Source organism: Ursus maritimus, unplaced genomic scaffold (assembly GCF_017311325.1).
Source record: "Ursus maritimus isolate PB19 unplaced genomic scaffold, ASM1731132v1 scaffold_10, whole genome shotgun sequence".
In the NCBI taxonomy this organism is placed as follows: Eukaryota; Metazoa; Chordata; class Mammalia; order Carnivora; family Ursidae; genus Ursus; species Ursus maritimus.
Window position 1 is genome coordinate 13,643,477 of NW_024423344.1, and position 24,088 is coordinate 13,667,564.

Consider the following 24,088-nt stretch of genomic DNA (forward strand, 5'->3'; position numbering starts at 1 on the left):
TCAAGTTTGGATACTTCAACAAATTTCTCAAAAGAGGCATTCTCTTTAGCTCCATAACTCCTGATGTATTTTTTAATTCCCTTTTCCCAGTCTCTTTAGTTGTTCTTGTAGAAAGAAGAGAAACCACTCAGAAATGGTTGTGTCTATGCATATTATCTTGGTGAGTGGGAGAGAGTCCTCAGCACAACTCAGTTTATTAAAGGAGCTCTTGTATTAGTTTCCTAGGGTTGTTGTATTATAAAGTACCAAACCAAAAATTAGGTGGCTTAAATAACAGAAATTTATTGTCTCACAGTTCTGGAGGCTAGAAGTCTGAAATCAAACTGTCAGCAAGCAAATGATGCTCTCTCTGACAACACCAGGGGAACGTCTTTCCTTGCTGCTTCTTGCTTCTGGTATTGGCCAGCCATCCTTGGCCTTCCTTGGCATCACTGTAGTCACATGGCTATCTTCTCCCTGTGTGTCTTCACATTATCTTTCCTTGGTGTATGTCTGTATCCGAATTTCCCCTTTCTATAAGAACACCTTGTTGTAAGTCATATTGGATTAAGGCCCACCATAATGGTCTCATCTTAACTTGATTAAATCTACAAAGACCCAGGAAGTGACATCATAAAGACGGTGGAGTAGGAACCCCCAGACACTCAAATGGTCAAAAACCACAAAGAGAGAATTTTGAAATCAGCAAAAGTGACTCATCACATGCAAAGGAACCTCTAAGGAAGTCCTTCAACATGAAAAAAAGATGCCAAACAACAAGAAATTATAAAGCTTACTAACAAAGCAATAATAATATAGACAAATGTAGAACACTGTGAAACTGTAACAGAAGTGTATACATCCTTTAGGAGTTAAAAGTCAAAAGTACAAAAGTAACTATAACTGTAAAATATGTTAATTGATACACAACATAAAAAAGCCATAATAGACAAATGGGACTACATCAAGCTAAAGAGCTTCTGCACAGCAAAGGAAACAACAGATTGAAAAGGCCTGGAATAGGAGAAAATGTTTGCAAACCATATTATCTGATAGGGGCTAATATCCAAAATGTATAAGAAACTGCTACAACTCAATAGAAAAAACAAAACAAAAAACCCAAATTATCTGAATTTTTAAAAAATGGACAAAGGACTTGAATAGGCATTTCTCTAAAGAAGACCTACAGATAGTCAACAGATATATGAAAAAATGCTTGACATCATTACTTATCAGTAAAATGCAAATCCAAAGTACACTGAGATATCACCTCATACCAGTCAGAGTGGCCACTATGAAAAACAAAATCAGAAACACCCAGAAAATAGCAAATACTGATGAGGATATGGAGAAATTTGAACTCTTGTGACTGGTGGTGGGAATATAAAATTATGAAAGCACTATGGAAAACAGGGTTTTCTCAAAAAATTATAAATAGAAATACCAAATGATCCAGCAGTCCTGCTTCTGAGTATTTATCAAATATAATTGAAGTCAGGATCTTGCACAGATATTAGTACTCTTTTGTTTAATACAGTACTATTCACAATGGCCAAGAGGTGGAAACAACTTAAATATCCATTGATGGATGAATGGATAAAGAAAATGTGGCACATATACACAGTGAAATATTATTCATCCATAAAAAGAATGAAATCTTGTTGTATTAATCCGGGTTCTTCAGAGAAATAGAACCAAAGAGACTTATTATAAGGAATTGGTTCACACAATTATGTAGGCTACGAAGTCTCAAGATATGCGTCCAGCAAGCTGGAGATACAGGAGAGCTGATGATGTATTTCTAGTCCGAATTCAAATGCCTAAGAACCCAGAGAGCTGATGTTGTAAATTTCAGTCAGAAAGCTGGAAGCCTCAAGACCTGAGAAGAGGCAATTTTTCAGTTTTAGTCTAAAGGCAGGAAAGAACTGATCTCCCAGATCCAGCAGCTAGCCAGGAGGAGCTCCCACTCATTCAGCCTTTCTGTTCTGCTCAGTTCTTCGGTGGATTGTATGGGGCCCACTGGATTAGCGAGGGCCCTCTGCTTTACTCTGTCTACTGATTCAAATGTTAATCGCATGCAGAAACACACTCACAGATACACACAGTCAAGGTGACACATAAAATTAACCATCACACCTGTCACGTACTACAACACGGATGAATCTTGAGGATGTGATGCTAAGTGGAATAAGCCAGTCAGAGAATGACAAATAATTCATGATTCCACTGATTGGAGGTATCGGAAATCGAAAAAATCATTAAAGCGGAAGGTAGAACAGTGTTTGCCAGAGGTTGGGTGGAGGGGAAAATTGGAAGTTGCTGTTCAATGGGTATAAAGTTTTAGTCATGCAAGGTGAAGAAGTTCTAGAGATCGGTCTACTGTACAAAGTTGTGCCTATAGTTAACAATACTGTTCTATGCACTTAAAATTTTGTTGAGAGGGTAGATTTCACATTATGTGGAGTTTTTTACCACAATTAAAAAAAGAGAGATGCGATGTGATGTGAATGAGTTTTGCAGTAACTATCTCCTCTTGTAGATTATTAAAGGTCCAGTTATGTTAAATCATTAAAATAAAGCCCATGAACCACCTCTAAAGTATCTGCGAAGACCCTATTTCTTAATAAGGTCACATCCTGAGGGAGTGGGAATTAGGGTTTTATCATATCTTTTGGGGGGGGAACACATTTCAACTTATAACGAGTTCGATTTGTCATTTTTTTTCATCACAAAATGCAGACTGAATTGTATCCTTCCAAATTAAGTATGTTAAAGCCCTAACCCCCAATGTGCCTGTGTTTGAAGATAGGACCTTTATGGAGGGAATGAAGGTTAACTAAGATCTTAAGACTAGGTAGGACCTTAGTCTGACAGGACTTGTGTCTTTATGAGAGGGGGGGAAGATTAGAGCACCCTCTCTCTTCACACATGCACAGAGAGGCCATGTGAAGACACAGTGAATAGGTAGCCCAATGCAAGCCAGGAAGAGAGGACTCACCAGATACTAACCCTGACGGCACCTTGATCTTGGACTTCTGCCTCCAGAAGTGTGAGGAAATTTATTTCTGCTGTTTAACCCACCCGGTTTGTGGCATTTCTTATGGCAACCCTAGCAGACCAATACAGCAACATGACCGATATAGCAAACATGACACCACTATGTTTGCTTTCTTATACCTTGCACATTTCTTGCAGTGCTCTTCAGATTTGAAGAAGCAGTTCAGTTTGAAAAAGGACAAAGCAAGGAAAGGGGGTAAAAGAGGAGGAACAATTTTCAGTCTTTTAACAATGTGTTACAGTTATGATTTCTTTTTCTATTCTGCCACTGTTAGTAATTTCGCAAAAAAGTCTCACACTCACGCGACCGATGGATTTGCAGATACAAATTATTTATTGTTTAAGGTGTCCATCAAATCAATTGCTGGGCAAAGAGAAGCAAAATGAAAGAGTTTTCCTTTTCTTTGCATATTCAATGTGACAGTGAGTAGAGGTTAAAAAGTGACAATTTGAATAAAATACCTATGCAGAATATCTGTAAATTTTACCTTACTATCTCTAATTTATAAGCTAATATTTAGCATTAGCATGATTATTTCCAATTAAAATATCTTCTTAGCATTCCTAGTTCCAACCTCTTGCTGAATCTAATTTTAAGTTGTTTTTTTCACACATAATATAGATAATGGTTTGGCAGTGTGTTAGGTAGAATTTTAAAGATGTTCCTTTGAGATTCCCATCCCCTAGTTATCCGATCAAAGACTAATCTAGGTACTTCTGTAAAGGAACTTTTGTAGGTATAATTAAGGTTAATAATCAGCTAAGCTACAATAAGGAGATGGTTCAGGATTGTCTCAGTGGGTGCCATCTAATCATGTGAACCCTTAATAAGTAGAATAGGAAGACATAAGGGTCAGTCGGAGAGATGCATCAGAAGAGGAAGACAGGAGAAATGGGCAAAAGGACACAGAGACCTTGAGAAGGACGCAACTGCCATTGCTGGCTGTGAAGGGAGCCAGGCTCCAGACATGGAGGCAGCCATGAGAACTATCTCCAGCTGACAGTCAGCAGGGAACCAGGGCCTGAGTCCTACACCTGCAAGAACTGCACACTACCAACATCCTGAATGAAACTGAGAAAGGATTCATCTCCAGAACTTCCAGAAAGGAATGCAGCCCTATTCACACCTTGATTTTGGCCTTTTAAAATTGGGAGCAGAGAACCACCTGAGCTATATGCAACAAGATTTCCGATGTACAGAATTGTGGGATAATAAATACGTGTCATCTTAGGCTGCTCCATTTGTGGTAATTTGTTACAACAGCTATAAAAAACTAGTACAGGCTGTTATAGAACTTTTTTCAGTTTCATAATGGTATAATTTTTTACCCATTTAATATTTAGCAATATATATTATTGCAAATTATAATCTCAGTTTCTTGACATACATAATTCAGGGATATGACAAAAAGAAAAAACAAGCAAAAGATCAGCAACATAATAAGAAAAAGAAAAGGAAACTCTTCTACTTTTCAAAAATTACCGTTAATAAAATGAAAAGGCAAGCCACATATTGGGAGACAAGCACAATACGTGTATCTCACAAAGGACTACATCCACAATATGTGAAGAATTCTTACAATTCAGTAAAATAAATCAACTCAACTAAAAATGGGCAAAAGATTTGAATAGACCCTTCACAAAGATATGTGAATGGTCAAGAAGCCCATGAAAAAATGCTTAATATCATTAGTCATAGGAAAAATGAAAATTAAAACCACGATGAGATACCACTTATACACGCAGTGACTACAAACAAACACACAAACAGGTAAACAAGGTGCCAAATGTTGGCAAAGATAAGAGCACCTGCAGCACTCGTATATTGCTGGTGGGAATGTAAAATGTTCCAACCACACTAGAAAACTATTTGGCACTTCCCGGTAAAGTTGAATATTCCCTTAACCTTATGTGAGCAATTTTACTCAGATATTTACTCAAGAAAAATGAAAACATATGTCCACAAAAGGCTTGTACCTCAAGGTTAGTAACATCTTTATTCGCATTAGCAAAAATTTGGAAACGACCCAAATGTCCATCAAAAGGTGTGTGGATAAATTGTGTTATAGCCATACAATGGAATATTTCTATTAAAAGGAAAAACTACTGAGACATGGAGCAACACAGATGAATCTCTAGGTATTATGTTAAATGGAAAAAGTCAGACACAGGAGACCACATACTCTCTGATTCCGTTTATATAAACCTCTAGAAAAGACAAATCTATAGTGATTGCAAGAAGACCAGTGTTCTTGGGACTGAGGGTGGGGGAGAGGAATGAAATGGGAAGGATCACAAGTGAACCCTTGGGTGATGGCAATACTTCATTTCTTCATGTGAGATATTTACGCATATGTTTATATTTGTCAATATGGACATATAAACATTTTATGGCATTTAAATTATACCTCAATATAGTTGATTTTTTAGAAAGAAAAATGGGAACCAAAAAATACTAGTAAGAGTAATGGTGATCACTGATTTGATAGTGAATAAAATTAAAAGCTTGATTTCCAAGCAAAATAAAAATCTGACCATAACTTTAAGGTCGGCATTCTGCTGGATTGTTCTATCCAGACAACCATTTGCAGAGACTGAGGTAATAAATCGGAAAGACTTTTTTTGCTTCTTTACCAAAAATTGGGCTCTGTTTTAAATCCTCCCCCTCCCTCCAAGCTTTTGTAGATTGACCCCTCCAAGCCTTAGGAACCACACATTTGGTATTATGAAACTGTGTGATGATTGTGGGTCACATAAAGAGAACAATGACGGGTTGGAGAAAAGATTCCCCAGGATTTCAGTTTAGACCCTTACCTGGAGCTATTTGCTGCTGAGATCCTGCAGCTGTCGTACCCAGAATCAATAGAATAAAATTACATCTGGGCACAGGGCCACAGGCCTGGGTCTGGAAGGCTCCTAATTAGTTTCTGGCCATACATCTAAGACGATTTCTGGACATAATGCATCATCTCTGTGTTGAGTCATCAGCTTGGAAATAAATTTTCTGGCTTCAAATCTTGTCCTGAAGCTATTTGACATCATTTCTTCTTCCTTTATATTGCTTGTGCTTAGTGTAAACGTGGATCTGGCCTTGCTAATACAATGTCAGCCGCTGCAGCAGTAGTTAAAGTACCTTTTCATCTGTTAACCTCAATTTCAGCATCATCTCTTTAGGGAGCGTTTCCCTGACTGCGTTAGCTAAAGCAGACATCCCTCACCCCATGCCACAATGTGACACATGATCACATTACCCAACATTATTGTCTTCGTTACACTCATCAATGTCTGAAATTATACTGGTGCTTATTTTTTTATCTGTCCCCTCCCACTAAAAGGATCCCAATGAGAAAAAGGGACCTAGTCAGCTTGTTCATGGAATCCTTAAAACAGTGCTCAGCTCAGAGCAGGCACTCAATGAATATTTTGGAGTGAATTTAACTACACAATTCAGGGAGAATTTTTTTTTAAAATTTATGTAGAATCTACATTTAATTTCTCTCAAACATCTCTATTCATATGCTTGATGAGTAAAAATCATTTAAAATAGAAAATTATACTCCATGTTGTCTGTCACCTACTGATGAGAGATCTATAAACAAAAGTTGCCAAAGTGCAAACTGCTTTTCTTTAAACTTTAATTCCTTTTAAAAGATCTTTTAAATTCTTTTTTTTTTAAAGATTTTATTTATTTATTTGACAGAGATAGAGACAGCCAGCGAGAGGGAACACAAGCAGGGGGAGTGGGAGAGGAAGAAGCAGGCTCATAGCGGAGGAGCCTGATGTGGGGCTCGATCCCACAATGCCGGGATCACGCCCTGAGCCGAAGGCAGATGCTTAACCGCTGTGCCACCCAGGCGCCCCTAGATCTTTTAAATTCTTAAAGTAAAAGTAAGGTTTGGTTTCAATGGTGTATTTAATACTATTTAGCTATGAAGCAGATATACACATTTACTTTATGTAGGCATCAAAGAACTTCAGTTGATTTTTTACCCTTTTCATGGTTCAGAGCTTCCTATTTCAAAACTGTAAATAAAAGTTAACTGAAATATGGAAATGTTCAGGGTAAAGTCACCAAGTGAATAAAATTGCAATACAGAGAGAAAAAGGTGTGCAAGCAAAGTAGGCAGCGTTCTGTCTTCCTTTGATTTATTGCTATAAGGGGAAGAGTAAAAGCAATGATGACCCAACAATTCCAAAAACCTTTATCATTTTAAACTAATGAAAAAGCACATTTTTATAACAGAAAAATTCAGCATGTAGAAAACTATAAAAACGGGACTCTCCGTCTCCACCAGCTTTTAAAAAAAGTGTGAACAGAATACACCGAGATCATTTATTTTCAGTAGAGTTTCCTCTTAGGTTTGTGGGTTAGATCAATCAACCCAAGTTTGGGTCTCATTGTCTCCGGCCCCCCTTGACATCACAAAACCTTGGTGTTCTCCCTGGGGCAGTTGTTATAGTGGGTAGAATTATGTCCTTCCAAATTATGTCCATGTCTTAACTCCCAGTACCTATGAATGTGACCTTATTTGGAAATAGGGTCTTTGTACATAATATTAAGTTACAGATCTGAAGACAAGAGGATACCAGATTTGGGGTGAGCCTCAAATCCAATGATTAGTGTTCTAATAAGCAAAATACAGGAGGTTCGAGACATCCAGACACAGAGAAGAACCAGAGGGAAGACATGTGAAGACCGAGGCAGAGACTGGAATGATATGGCTACAAGTCAAGGAAAGGAGAGGAATACAGGCAAACTAGGAAAAGAGTAGCTAGATGGGAGCCACGGAATGAATTCTCCCTGAGCCTCCAGAAAATACCAACCAACCCTGCAGGCAATTAGATTTCAGATATCTCACCTCTAGTACTATGAGAAAATACATTTCTGTTGTTTTAAGCCACAAAATTTGTGATAACCTGTTATGGAAATAACAGGAAACAAACATAGCTGTATAATGTTTGAAATAGCTTTTATTTTTTTTTAATTGTAATTGATGTATGCTTGACATATACTATTAAATTAGTTTCAGGTGTACAACATAGTAATTCAACAATTATATACATTACAAAATGCCCACCATGATAAGTGTATTCCAGTATTACTGACTAAATTCCCTCTGTGTACTTTTCATCCCTGTGACTTATTTAATAGACTTTTGTGTTTAAAAGTTTACCAAAAAAAATAAATAAATAAAAGTTTACCAAACACAATGTCTTGTTACTTTGCAGACCACTGTGGGGCACTATAATCTGTGTCTTTGGGAAGCAAATTCTAATGGTCTTTAATTAAAAAGCCTTCATAGGCTCTATAGCAACGGAGTTAACTTTGGGGAAAAACAGTGACAAGTTCAAGACTCAGGTAAAAGAATCTCAGCCACCCTGGGGCCAGTCGAAAACTGCTTTTTCATTTTATAACACTTAACATTCTTGGGGAAAAAGAATCATTTAGTAACCAGTTCCCTTGGAAGTAAAAGCAAATTTTCCTTGAAATGGTTGCTTAGCAGAGCTGTTCTTTACTCAGCTGTTCTGTGATATTTTGATTTTAATCTGTCATAGGAAAATTTGTTCTTCTAATTACTAATAAAACAAATTAAAGTAGAGGAGGGGCAAGGGTGAAAATGCATTCTTTAAGTGTTTACAACATTCAGTAAGGGCTTGGACTATAATATTACTTTTATAATATACTAGATAAAAATTTAGGAACAATTCTATCAATTTTAAATGCACCTGAGGTGTCCCTGGCTGGCTCAGTCAGTTAAGCGTCCAACACTAGATTTCCTCTCAGGTTATGATCTCAGGGTTGTGAGATCAAGTGCCACATCAGGCTCCACACTGGGGTGGAGCCTGCTTAAGATTCTCTCTCCCCCCCGCCCCTCCCCCAATTAATTAATTAATTAAAAAGCATTTGACCTTTCACAACTTGGAAATAACTTTGATATTATTCATTTAAGCAAGATTTTTAGAAATATTTTAGAAACATCTGACAACTACTCTCTCCACCCCCATTCTCCCTTCTCATCCAAATACCTTCTAAATATCCCTCCTCAATTCCACTGTCTTAGAAGAGGCTCACATCATCCCACAACTAGACGTTCACAGTATGTTTCTTACTGGTCTCCTCGCCTTGTTGTCTATTTGTTCCAATCTGCCATCCATGCTGCTTCTAGGGTTACATGTATATTTTAAACAAATCACGGAAATTAAATCACATGTGACTATAAATTCCTCAGCATGATACAGAAGACCTTCCCTTATCTGGCACTTGCCTAGTTTCCCTTCATTTCTCCTCACTCCCCAATCCTCACACTATGCCTGTTTTTGCAGCTGCTGGTAGTTGCCTACTGAAAATCGAATCTCTCCTTTTTCTCTATTCTTAGATCACCAGTGTATTCCAAGACATCAATATGCCCAGTTTAAAACACACACACACACACACACACACACACACACACACACACATTCACACACAACATTTCTCATCTTTGTTTCAGCCAGGAGTCATCATCTGATAAAATTCTGGCCAGAGAGAGGTAAGCAATTGCCTGTTGGAAATCTACAGGAAGAGTTTGGTTTCTTGAAATAGCACCCGCATCTTCTATTTGCTAGTTGTTTTTTCTTTTCTCTTCTTTCTCCCTGGCTGAGTGGACTGAAGCTTGGAGGTAGAACAGCCTTTTTTTTTTTTTTTTTTACCCTGAGGTCAATGAGGATGACAGCTACCAGCTACCGATGGTGGTGGGCAGATGCAAGGAGCCTGGGGTATGGAGGACAGCATGGTATTGCCACACCAGTCCTGGGTTGCCTGCCTCTGGTCTTCTTTTTTTGTGAGAAAAATCAGTCTCTGTTTGGTTATGCCACTAACTCTGGTCACTTTGACACAGAACCAAATGCAATCCTAGCAGATACAACCATTGACAATATACCATTCATCTTTTCTTGAATAAATCTTTGCTATCAAGCCTGTATGCCTCAGTAGGTTTCTCTCATGGCCTTGAAAAATTCTATTTATCATTCAGGATCCAACTCAAATGGTACTACCTTAAAGATGCATTTTTCAACTTCCATCCTAATTACTATTCTGCCTCAGTCCCCCTACCTGTTGGGGGCTTACCCTAAAATGAACATCATTCTGTGAGACATGCCACTTCCCTTATAGTACTGTCTGGAATGTAAACCTTACTTGAAATTGTCAGTGGGTCCACCTGATTTAAGTGCTCTTCTCTTAACAAAATCTGAAAAAAATTTTAACTGATAGTTTATAAAGTCAAAGAAAGAAAATAATAATTTTAAAAAGTGCTTTTATACCAACAAATTAATATAATATATACAGTTAAGTTAGCACAAGCATACATATATGTGTGTGTGTGTATATATATATATTAATGCACACGAATATACACACATCTGTACACTAGCGTATGTGCACTTACATGAGTGCATGAAATGTGCAACTCTGCACAAAAGAAATATAAATTCTATAGAAGTAGAACAATAATTCTGAACTAACATATTTTAATTGAGGTATAGGTTAGTGTTTCTCAAACTTTAATGTATATGAAAATTCCCTGGGGCTCTCATTAAAATGTAGACCAGAAGCACTAGAGTGGGGCTTGTGAGTCTGCATTTCTAAAAACTTCCCAGATGGTACAGATTGCTGCTGGTTCGGGTACCACACTTTGAGTAGCAAGGACAGAGTGAAGCCTCAAGCTACTTGTATCTTAGGAAAACGCCTCCATCTTGATACAAGTATGGTCCTCTTCTATTTCCTTTTTTTGGATTATGCAATTTATGCACAGGCACAAATATTTGGTGAGGCAAAGGTTGGCTGTGTGTTCTTTAAGCACCTTTTCTCTTATACCCGGAACATATAGCTAGGCTATTTTTCCTAGCTTCCATTTGAATTAGATATGGCTGTATCACTAAGTATAGCAAATGGGGTGCGCTATAGCCCACTCCCAGTTCCGGCCCTGACACACTTTCATATGTGATTCTACATGCTCTTTCCCTCAGACAAGCATGGCGACCTTGGAAGCCAGCTGGTGAAGATAGCAAAAACAAACGATGGAAGGAGCTTGTGACGCTGTATTGTTTCTTGGAAGAGCCACCTGCTGTTCTAGGATCACTCATTTTTGACCTTACATAAGTGAGAAATAAAGTTGTAGAATTTTTGAGCAGTTATATGTATGGGAGTTCTGCTTTTACAGTAAACTTCCTACACTACTTAAAGCAGTGGTAATTTCGTAATCTGGTGGAAAGATACCATGATATTAGTGCAAGATTGGTATTGTTTGGGACTAGCTAAGGTTTTTAATTTTTTTTGCAGGGGGTGTTTATAAATATAAATTACTGTTAAACTAAGTTTCTTTTTATTTAGATACCCGTGGTCACAGGTGGATGAACGAGGCTAATTGTATGCCATAGAAACCGTGTTTTAATTTGAATAGTGTTTTATTTAGAATTAATTTAGAATTCTTTAAAAAATTATTTAGAATGTGTCTAGTTTCACCAGGGAAATGAGGCAGAGAAGTTGCATGAACGATTTTTTGTTACAACAGGTTATAACAAATTATAAATAAGTTCAAGGCATTAATGGCTCAGGTATTGATGGCTCTTAGGAAAATATCTAAAAATACATGTGCCCTTAAAAGCGTGAGTAAACAGAACTGCTTTTTGAAACTCGATTTCTAATGAATAATATTCAAAAGCACCATAGGAAAGGACATAGTAATTCAAAATTCCCTTCATGTTAAGTAGTTCCTACAAAATCATTCTTAAATTTGAAGGAAAGGAGGGATAAGGAATTTAGCAGAATATTTGGCAAGAAAGTATCAGGGACAAAAGAAGTGTGAGGAATACAAGGAAAATCAATGGGGTTCTATTAGAAGTCATTACTAATCCTTTGCATTTTTACTTGTATAATCATATGTTCATAATAAAAGCCATTTATATTTCATAGGATTGTAACTATTGGCTATAACATATATTGTCCATCACTTAAAATAAGTGAAACTAAAGGGATTTCTGAGCCTTTTCATCCCAGAAATGAAACAGAGAATCGAATTCTATAAAACAGATGATTGTGTAAATAAATTACTTAATGGTCAGATGTGCTTTTCTTTCCATCTCTGAGCATCATTTGTGGACAAGCTGTTATTTGTAGGAAAATGTGATTAGTCTTCAAATGTGGAAAATATAAATAAATGTATTTTCTTATATAACACATTTTTATGAATGAAAACAAGCAAATCTCCTTTAACTTGTGAAACCAAAGTGGTAGCCATCCAGATAACAGTTGATCAGCTGCTGGCAATCCATGATACAGAGAGGCAGGGAGTGTTTGCTTCAGTGACAGTCAGAATGGAGTCCTCCCTTCACCTTTTGGTCAACTGTTCCAGCAATTGCCTGCCCCAGAGGTTTCCCTCCAGTATCCAACAATGGGTAATAAATCAATAAATCCGGGGGGAAATAAATCAAATACTGCTTGATTTGAGCTTTGGTTCTTTCTGAGAAGATTTGAGCAAAATGTTCCAAGTTCTGAGCAAAGTTTGCAAGGCAAGGAGTGTGGGGTGAGTCTGGTCTGCAGATGTGCTCTGTAGGTCTGCACAGTGTCCTAGCTTTTCTCAGGAGATTAGGGGGGAAAAATCTGCACTAGGACTTTTCTCAAAACATATGGAATTCTATCACCAGTAGGCTGGGATCCTGTTTTGGGGGGATCAAGTGAAGCTGAGGGGCTGTCACCCCCTTTTGGTGAGGACAGACTTCCTGTGTTCTCTTCCTGTTTTGCTCTCCCAAAGCCTGGATCATGTATTTGCTTGTCTGGCCCCTGTTGGCATTTCTATCTGTAACTCCTATGTAAAAGAAAGGGGGTGGGGTGATAGGGATATGAAGAAACTCCACAACTTAGATCTTTATTCAAGAGAAGAAAATGGAATTGATGGTGCTAGTACCACTTAAAAAAAAGGCATTTATTATAATGGACCGGATCGTTCACAGCAGCTGAACAGAAATATTAAAAAAAACAACTTTTTGGTTTGCTGATATTCCTTGACATATTATAAATGGGTTTTCTTTTAAAATGAGGGAGATAAGAAATACTGAAACAAAGAAATAACAACTGCTAACTTAGCATAAATGTATTTGTTTTTCTTTCTATCTACACTATGTGTCGAGGTCTTCCTGTCTTATTCAGTTAATAATGTACAAATTGAAAAAACTATACCTCCATCTTTATATGAATGAATTTGAAGTTTTCGTGATGAATCTTTAAATTCTTTGGGGGGGGGGCGGGCAGAGAGAGAGAGAGAGAGAGAGCGCGAGCATCTTAAACAGGCTCTAAACCCAGTACAGAGCCTGACGCAGGGCTCAATCTCACAACCCCGAGATCATGACCTGAGCTGAAATCAAGAGTTAGACGCTTTTTTCTTTTTAAAGATTTTATTTATTTGAGAGAGAGAGAGCACAAGCAGGGGGAGTGGCAGGCAGAGGGAGAGGGAGAAGCAGACTCCCCTGCTGAGCAGAGAGCCCAGTGCAGGGCTGGATCCCAGGACCCTGGGATCATGATCTGAGCCAAAGGCAGACGCTTAACCCCCTGCGCATCCCCTGTGATGAATCTCTAAATTCTTAATAAAGTGTAGAAATCTTGAGAAGAGAATAAATAACAGACTTATGACCTCTCTAAACTCTTGGTAACATCTTACAGTCAAAATAGCTGCATTTAGGTTTACATTTCACATGTTTTGAATCATCTAGGCTGTCCTCTTCCTATCTCTCTGTTTTTGTTAATGGCACTATGCCTAGGGCTTTTTAAAATGATAGCATGGCAGCCCCAAGAGGAATAAAAAAATTAAATCTTTCAAATGAAAGCTAAGGTGTGGATACAGAATACATAGGTATTGCATATTTCATGCTCTTTTCTTAACTATGACATCTAAGAACAACTGGGAACTGTTAAAGGAAATTTTCAACTTTTAATGTTTGTGGACTCTGCTCCTGGGCTCCCAGGGAAGCCACACTTTAACATTTACCAAGGTCAAAATGACTCAGCAACATCTCAAAGCAAGAGGCTCTATTTCTGCCCGAAGCACACATTGTACATCTGCTTCCTTAAAGAAAATAACCAAAAAGGAGCATTCTGAACATAGAGGATAAGAAAAGGTAAGAAACTTCCCTGGTTCCCTGAAGATTAAAGTCATACAACCCTGCATGTAATAGGAACTTAAGGTCTGCAACTTTCTGAAATGCCCTTTGTCTAATAATTTGTAACTTTTAATGTAAAAAATGTAACCAAATGTTCTTTTTCTGGAGCATTCTCTTCCTTGACAAGTTAGATTCCTTGACAAATGAGATTAGCCCTTAAGTCACACTGTTAAGTACAAAACAGTAGGATGAAACCATCGTTTATAAATTTCTTGGCTTTTTCTACTTAGTCTTTCCTTCTCCTTGGTTTTACCATTAGTGTATTTCAAAAGAAAAAGAAAACAAAACCTGAAACAATGCAGGTGCCTGGGTAGCGCAGTCGTTAAAGCGTCTGCCTTCCGCTCAGGGCGTGATCCCGGCGTTCCGGGATCGAGTCCCACATCGGGCTCCTCTGCTGGGAACCTGCTTCTTCCTCTCTCACTCCCCTGCTCTGTACCCTCTCTCGCTGGCTGTCTCTCTGTCACACAAATAAATAAAATCTTTAAAAAAAAAAAAACCTGAAACAATGCAAAAGTGCAACAACAATGACTTCCTTCAGTGTGGCCTTTCCAGCCATAGTCTCCTGGGGATCTAGTCAGGGCCTGCTCATGACTGGTTTTCTGAGAAGATTTGATTCAGTTTGAGGAAATTTCAGACTACCGTGGCCTTAAAAACTCTGCATCGGAAGAACAGTCCCTCCTAACAGAAGTAGTGATTCCGTTCCATTTTTGAAAGAGATAATTACCAAGATATTTAAATTCGCCACACTCTTGACCCTTCCAAGTGTTTGCTCTAGTTGTTTGCTGTTTTGTTTCTAAATGGCTGACGTAACATAACAACGTTTTGTGTATTTATTTATGCACATTCTGCCCTGTTCGAGAAGATTTAAGGTGGTTAGATAACTTTCAGCAAAATAAATCTTTTGTCTTTTCTTTAAGATAACATTTATTCATTTGTCAGAGAGAGAGAGCACAAGCAGGGAGAGCGGAAGGCAGAGGGAGAGGCATGTTCCCCGCCAAGCAAGGAGCCCAACACAGGACTCAGTCCCAGGACCCCAGATCACAATCCCAGCCGAAGGCAGACGCCAAACCAACGGAGTCACCCGGGCATCCTGCAAAATACATAAAACAGATGAACAACGAGGAAATTAGGTATCAAAAGTAGGACCGTGAGAACAGAGAGCATATACCACATGCATGTGGAAAGCTTTGTTGTGCTGGCAAGAGGTGGGCTGCTCACTGTTCTCTACCATCCATCAGGAGAGGGACAGAGACAGCTGTAGAACTCACTTGCCACTGTTTATCGCTACAGACAGAGGAACTACAAGAGGCAAGAAATGAACAAAACCTTAATGATTGAAATGTTGCTACCTTCCAGGAGGAGGTTGAAACAAAGGATTAAAAAGAGGCCCTGGGTTATTTCCATTTTTGAATTATTCATGCTAGCTCTGCCCTGCAGAAGCCATGGGAAACTGAAAGCAAGCTGCACCTCGACTAGCCTGGAGCAGTTAATGACAGCAGGCTCCACAGCAAACCCCAGAAGTTTAAACTGAAAGGTAAACCAATTTTGCTCAGCCTAGCTCTTCTAGAGTCCAGTTCAGGATCCTTTTCAGCCTGAATAAAGCCTAGCTTTGTATTTCCTGCATCAGGGTTCTGGAGGATCCACAACGAGGCTTTTTCCCCTCTCAAGGACCGAGCTGCATTGCCCTGTGGGGTCTTCCCCCAAGGGGCAATGTGACAGTCAGGACACAAAATCTCACCCTATTAACATTAATACATTAATGCCATGTACTTGAAATACTCAAATGCCACTGGCTTGCTTCCAAGAATTACAATGTTTTCCAGAGTCCCTTTTCTACATCCTGTATTCCTAGCTGTTGTGGAGCTTAAAATGTGTTGTACCTCATGTTGGTGACGAGCTGTTGTCAAGACTGAGCTAAGCTGGAGCGATCTGAGCTGCCAGATATTAGGGTCATCCATTAGGACAGTAACCCAAAAGGAAAGTAACCACTGAGCCTTTGATCATTGCAGTAGCGTAAGTAAGAAACCAAATAGGAGAAAGCTCTGCCCTTCTTTTCCCCACCTACAATGTCCCATTTCCCCCTGTGGAATGCTGCTGGGTGGGAGTCCTGTGGATCAGGCCGATGAGGAGATTGCCTCATTGCCAGGGGAGCCCCAGACAAGAGGCTGTTGCTGCTGCAGATGATATATGGAAACCGGAAAAATCATCAAACAAACGGGGTAACGAGCTGTTGTGATTACAGGAAAAACTTAGAATGTTGCTAAAATTATCTAGTTAATAAAAATGTATATAATGATGATTAATTTCCAAGAGAAAAAAGCAAGCTATATTTTTGAAAACAACGTTGCAATGAAGTGATTTAGTAATAGACTGACATCAAGATCATCCTAGATCATCACCTCTGCATCCCATTTGCAAAAACCAACACCCGCTGATATCGTTATCCCACTTTGTAGAAACATCTCAAGAAATGGGAAGTTGAGGAATTGCTAAGTATCATGTCAAAAAGCAGTTTGCCACAAAAGTGTGAATACTTGGAAGAACTGGGTGTTCTTCCTTCTGGCAAAAGCACAGAGGATTGCAAGGTGCTACATCAGGCTTGCAGGGCACGTAGAGGTTACCCCATGCAGCCTTTCGCTTTGCGGAAGAGTCCATTCAGGCCCAGAGAAAGCAACCTGCCCAGAGTGAAACAAGACGCCAGGGACAACGCACGGCCCCCAGCGGAGAGCTGTCCATCAGAGCAAAATCCCTGGGAAAACAGCTCAGGGTTTTAGAATTGCAGAATGTTGCACTTGGGAAGAACCAGCTTAATCTGGTTACAGACTGGGGAGGTAACCAGAGGAAACTCAGGATATAGAGCCCAAAAAATCCTTATTAAAAGCTACGAGGGCCACCAAACAGTTTCTTCATTGGCCTTTCCCACCATATCTCCTGCCTTTCTCTTTCGTGTTTACTCCTCTCTGGCCAACAAGTTTTTCAGTAGGAGCCATGAAACTTGCCCATTCAGGGCCTATGGCAAGTTTTGGTCCTTAATCCTGCAATACACTCTCCTCCTTTCTGGCTGGTTCCAACTGTAGCTTCATTCTAAGTGTTACTCTTCCCAAGAAACCCTTCCTGACTGACCTGTTTAGGTGGGTCTCCCTAAAAAATCCTGCTTTAAAAAAAATTTTTTTTAAGATTTTTACTTATTTATTTATATGTTTATTTATTTAGAGCACGAGCTGGGGGGCAGGGGGAGAGGAAGAGGGAGAGGGGGAGAGAGAATTTCAAGCAGATTCTATACTGAGCATGGAACCTGATGCAGGACTTGATCTCACAACCCTGAGATCATGACCTGAGCCAAAATCAAGAGTCGTATGCTTAACTGACTGAGCCACACAGGTGCCCCTAGAAATCCCCTTTAAAGCTAGTATTGAAATAAACAATTTAATATGTGTGGCAGTAGAGGTCAGTATATTCTTTGGGCTTACTTTGTATTAATCATTGTATTATTTACTCAATTTTTATTGAAGGACATAGTAAGAAAAGTCAAAAGGTTCCACAAAGGTTGGTATGAAATGTGGCATCCCTTATCCCTGGTCTCTGCCCCACCAATTGATTTCTGCTTCCAAAAAAACCCCACTTTCAACTCTTTTAGTGTGTGTGTGTGTGTGTGTGTGTGTGTGTGTGTGTATTAGTAATAACTCCATATTTCTTGATAACATACTTATCCTGCTTTTCTTGATTTTGAAAAGATAACCATTGATTTCCTACTATGGAAAATGAGGTCTGATCTCTCTTACACCAGTCTCTTCTCAAACACTCCCCAGTGAATTTATAGCATCATTTCTGGTGAGGTAAACATGTGGTCTTTATGTTATTTTGATTCTGTATGTGTTATTTATAGTTCAGCCACGAGGTATAATGTTATCACATTTTCTTTCTTAGACACTATATATCCTTTTACATAATGTTTATGTTTCTTGCTGTTAGTGACTGTCTTGTTTCCTCTTTGGCTTAGTTTTTAATATACCTATTGCTAACTTACCCCCAAATTCTCTTGCATATGTGTAATCCTCATTTCAGTATGTGTGAGCCCATCAGATATTAATTTCATCTTCTGGAGACAGTTGTCCTCCTGCTCTAGCCTAAAGCACTCATTTCCCAAGTGTGTCTGTTGCTGTTGCCTGGAGCTTTCCGGTGCTGAGATCCTGGAATATCCACTTGCCCTGCCTCACAATGGTATCTCCTGTTTTCAAGTCCCCTCTCTCAGAGGCTACAGATTGATCATTTTTGAAACATCAAGATGAAGTAATATCAGTGACAAGAGCCACAGAACCTCAAAGGACTAAAGGCCCTTTCTTCTTTTCATATCAGACATTTAATCACATTTTGTGTTTTTAAATTTGTAATTGGTTTCTGATGCCATTTCATGTAAAATAAATTCTCCCTTTTAACATCTATGAGTGACCATTTTCAGTTTTAATATATTACCTTTCAAGAAGGTAGCAAGGGCAACTGAAGAGGTGTTAAATATATATCACAGTTAAATCATGCAGAAAAAAGTGCTTTTTGGCTTTTGCAATTTTTGCCGCATATATAAAGGCTTGAGTAAATGGGTGACAGGTTTGTAATGTGCTCAGGGGAAAAATATATTTTATGATTTCCAAGACCAAGAAGATGAAATCTACAATGTTCAAATATAGTTAAATGCTTGTAACTAACAATCCCCAAAAGAATCCTAACCAAGATTTTTTTTGCAAAATTGACAAGCTGATTCTAAAATGTATATGAAAATGTAGAAGACAATAACTATCAAAGGCAACCTTGGGTAAGAACAAAAAGAGTCCAATTACCAGAAACAAGACCTATTATAAAACTATAGTAATCAAAGCAGTGTGGTATCTGTGCCTGGATAGGAAAATAGACCAATGGAACAGAATATGGAGTTCAGAAACAAATACACACGTACATGGTCACCTGGTTTATGACAAGGTGATCCTAGAGTGAAGAAAGTTCTTTTCAATAAATAGTGCTCGTGTGGGGCACCTGGGTGGCTCAGTCCATTAGGCATCCAGCTCTTGATTTCAGCTCAGGTCATGATCTCAGTGTCATGAGATGGAGCCCCAGGTCAGGCTCCATGCTCAGTGTAAAGTCTGCTTGATATTCTCCCTCTCACTGCCCCTCCCCCCTTTCTTTTTAAAATAAATAAATAAATCTTTGAAAAAAATAGTTCTGGTGTAACTGAATTTCCACATGGAGGAAAAAAATGCATCTTAGGAAGCCTGGGTGGCTCAGTTGGTTAAGCATCTTCCTTCAGCTCAGGTCATGGTCCCAGGGTCCTGGGATCGAGCCCCACATAGGGTTCCCCGCTCCGTGGGGGGCCTGCTTCTCCCACTCCTTCTGCCTGCTGCTCTCCCTGTTTGTGCTCTCTCTCTGTCAAATAAATGAATAAATAAAATCTTTATATATATATACACATATATATACATACATATATATAAAGATATATATACACACATATATATATAAAGAATTTTATATATATATACATTTTTTATAAATATATATATAATATATGTATATTTTGTATATACATATATGTATATATACATATACATATACTTTATATATATATACATATATACACACATATATATAAACATATATATACACACATATATATAAACATATATATACACACACACATATATATATATTTATATATATATATAAAGAATTTTCAATGAAATTATTCTTACTAGACAAAACATGGAAACACCCCAAATGTCCATCAACAATACAACAAATAATGAGTTGTAGTGATCAGGTCTGGTTACACAATTTAAGGGCAATTTTAGAATGCAATATAAAAATGCAGGTGCTTTGCTAAGAAATGATTAAGAATTTCAAGATGTCAACAGCAGAGCATTAAAGCAAACAGGAGGCTATGTGGCACTGCTCACATGACATTCCCATGAAGCCTGTCCTGATATTGATACAATGGAATCCTACACAGCAATAAAAGACGAATGACCTATTACTACATATAACAAATGGATGACTTTTGCAGATCTATGATGAGCAAAAAACCCAGGCACAAAAGAAAAAGTACTATATGATTTCATTTATATGAAGATTAAGAACAGAGAAAATAATATATGATAATGGAATTTAGAATTGTGGCTACTCTGGGGGATATATTGAATGGGAAGGGGCATGAGAGAGATTTTTAGGGTGGTGGAAATATTCTATATCTTGATATAGATTGTAGATACACAGATATGAATGTGTATAAAAACATAAGAAACAATACTTGTCAGATGAAATATAAAAGCACTACATGGAATCAGCTGCCTCGACCCTCAGGTCCCTTTCACCCAGCACACATCTGAATCTTTTGCTCTGACTTTTGTTTGGATGGGGATGTTACAGAGTCCTATTGAGTCACGTGATTCTACTAACTACAGAGGAAGCTTGAAAAATCACCCGTGTACCCAGGAAAATCAGGAGATTTGGTGAACACAGAGCATGGGCTCTGCCACAATTTTAAAATGCGTCTTACCTCTCCTCTCTCTTGCTGGGAGTTTTAAGCTATTGTTCTTAAGTTATTTGCAGCAAAATCTATACTTACTTATTTTAGAAAGATAAATTTCGTATTATTGCCACAAAAAATATGACATTATGTGAAGTTCCTGTGAGAAACCTCTGCTCAAAATTCTTTCCAGCATACTATTCAATGCTATTTCTAAAGTGCAGAGAGGGATCTGCCCATTGGCCCTTCCCCAAATGGAGAAACAGAATTATAACTGGACACTATCGCTGACAATTTCAAAGAATAAATTATAAGAAAAAAGGACCAGAACACTCCCTCACTTTAAAATAGAAGCAAGGATGCAGCAAAATTTGTTGGGTGTGTTCTCTGAAAAGGAAGGTCCAAATCTTCTCAGACATATGAAAGAGAAAACTCACAAATGTTTTGTGAAGACAAAGTGATAATACATTTTTAGAGGAAGTAAAATTACACACACTCTTTGACTAGTCTCTAGGCCTCTTGAGATCGTGACATATCTGCCTTGTTACTTTTCTTTAGAGAAGCCAAATTAGATCCAGCCTATGGAAAGACCTTCCTCCTGATTCTGTCAAGAACCAATTATAGGTTTGCCCCAGAGAGGTGCATTGGGATAAACTGCCAAGGGTTAGGAGCAGATCAATCCTTGAGCTTGAGGGTCTTTAGAAGTTTAGGTTGATTCTGTCTAGCCGTGGGTTACAGGTACAAGATGATAGCTTTATCATTTTTGTTTGGATGAGTTCAGTGCAAATTTAGCTTTGGTGTGTTCTTAACCATCTCTGTATTCATATCCCCTCATCCTGTATCACCATGAATATGTCTTTTCTCAATAAAACCTAACCACTAATTATTGAATACCTTCTATGTGGTTGCTGCTTACATTACCTTATTTAATCCTCAAATGAACTATGTAAAGCAGGTTTCATCAACCCGATTTTAGGGCTGAAGAAACTGAGTCATCGAGTTATTGGAGCTATTGTTTGCCGGCCACTGCTTAATATGCATAACCACTTCTCTGAACTTTTTTTCATTTTCTGACTCTCCCCTGAGGATCCTATTTTCCTCTGTAGCCATCTCTCACTTCCCATATATTCAAGAGTCTGGAGTAGGATTGCCAGAAAAAATGCAGGACACCCAATTAGATTGTAATTTCAGAAAAACAATGAATATTTTTTTTGAAAATACAATTTTTTTTATTTTTTTAAAAGACTTTATTTATTTATTCGACAGAGATAGAGACAGCCAGCGAGAGAGGGAACACAAGCAGGGGGAGTGGGAGAGGAAGAAGCAGGCTCGTAGCGGAAGAGCCTGATGTGGGGCTCGATCCCATAACGCCGGGATCACACCCTGAGCCGAAGGCAGACGCCTAACCGCTGTGCCACGCGGGCGCCCCAACAATGAATATTTTTTGTATAAGTATGTCCATGCAATGCTTACAGTAATACTTAGTAATAAAATGTTACCTGAAATTCAACTTTAACTAGGCTTCCTATATTTTTATTTGTGGACTCTGACAACCCTAGTTGAGCTATGGTCTTTCTTATGTATTGTTGTCCCCTCCACACCATTTCTCCTTCCTTAGACCTTCTGGTAACTTTGAAACACATGTCTACATATCTTCAGACTCTACTTTCTACTACCTTTTATAGTAGTAGAAGTTGTCTGTCATGCTCAGGGTTATTGTAAATTTATTGATTTAGCACCTGGTTCACTTTCTTTCTCTGAATAATTATTTCCATTATTATTTTTTTCAGGATTCCATTACCCACATAGATGACAATTCAATACCTTTGCTTCTGATTTCCTTTACCTTCTAATTTCAAACATTTTGTGGAAGGTTTTGTAGTATTAAATAGGGCTAGGGAGGCCTCATTGAAGAGATGACTTTAAGCAAACACCCTGGAAGAAGTGACACCTGGACAAAAGTGGTCCAGGAAGAGGAAATAGAAGTGCAAAGGTCCCGAGGTAGAAGCTTCCCAGGGTTGTTTCAGAAAGTTTCTTGAGAATAAGGACTATATCTTATAGTTCTTGGTGCTGTTGATTGTGCTCAATATTATCTTGCCCATAGGAATAACTCAGTAAATATGATGACAGAGAGCACAATAAATTCTTGTTTAATAAAAGAATGGAAGGGGGTACTCTGATAGGCCATAAAACATATTTTGAAATCAATGCCTGTCCTGTAAGAACTTGAGATCCAATGACAGCCTTCTGAGCAATATGTAAAATAAGACCATAACTTAAATAAGGAATTAATTTTATGTACAACTAGAAAAGTGCATTTGAGAGGTGCATTTTGAGGGGCACAATTCAAGTTTTATAAAGGCTTGACGTGCAGAATATTTTCCCAAGGGTTTCACATTATTCTTATTTTAATCAGAAGGGTGTTACAACATTCTGGACTTAGGGTAGCATACTAACCTCGTATCGTCTCTCCTACACGCAACATTTCTGTAGTTTTTCATGACCTTTTGATTCTCTTGCTTTCAACTCAGTGACTCTTGAAGAATGGAAGTAAGGAAAGATAGTGAAGATTAGATTTTATTTTTAGCAATTTTTTTCAGTTTTTAAACAATTTCTCAGAATGCTTTAATTTTATTTCTTTATGACAAAAAGGGGAACTATTTATTTTCCTTATTTCAAAAATAAATTACATCGGTTAAGAAAAATGTAGGAAAATACGAGCATACAGACAAGTGAGAAAGAAAAGTTGAAAATCAGGGTTTGTCTTTGAATCCCTTGCAGCAAAACAGCTGCTGGAGGAAGCAGTCGTCGTCTTTTTTTTATTTTTTTATTTTTTTTATTTTAATGTTTTTTTATTATATTAGTCACCATACAGTACATCCCTGGTTTCTGATGTAAAGTCCGATGATTCATTAGTTGTGTATAACACCCAGTGCACCATGCAATACGAGCCCTCCTTACTACCCATCACCAGCCTATCCCATTCCCCCACCCCCGCCCCTCTGAAGCAATTTATTTTAAAAAGCTTTATTGAGAACCTGCCCAGTGAGAAATGCTCAAGTCGTATATATTCTAGTGCCAAAAACAGAGCTCAACACCGGAGATATTTTACAGGTTTCTGCAGAACGAATGAGTGAATGAATGAATGAAGGAAATTAATCAAGGAACTTGTCTTCTTTGAGGTACCTGCATTTGAAGCCCGGAGTATCAGAGCCAAATTTCCAATTTTGTTTAGTAATCTCTGGACTGTCATAGACGGTAAGAACAACAAAAATGATTACATAAACAATGAACATCAATGAGTAAGGGGGGGGTGCACCAACATTGCGGCGAATATTGTCCCCA

At 38.2% G+C, this 24,088-nt stretch overlaps 1 long non-coding RNA gene across 1 annotated transcript; it reads right to left on the reverse strand.

Annotated features, from left to right (window-relative positions):
* Nucleotides 1–15,182: 15,182 nt before the first annotated feature.
* On the reverse strand, nucleotides 15,183–24,087 carry LOC103664363. The gene is made up of 3 exons (XR_569012.2): nucleotides 23,930–24,087; nucleotides 23,201–23,279; nucleotides 15,183–15,319 (listed from the first exon to the last, which is right to left on the reverse strand). It is a non-coding gene; the product is annotated as an uncharacterized LOC103664363 (long non-coding RNA).
* Nucleotide 24,088: the final 1 nt, after the last annotated feature.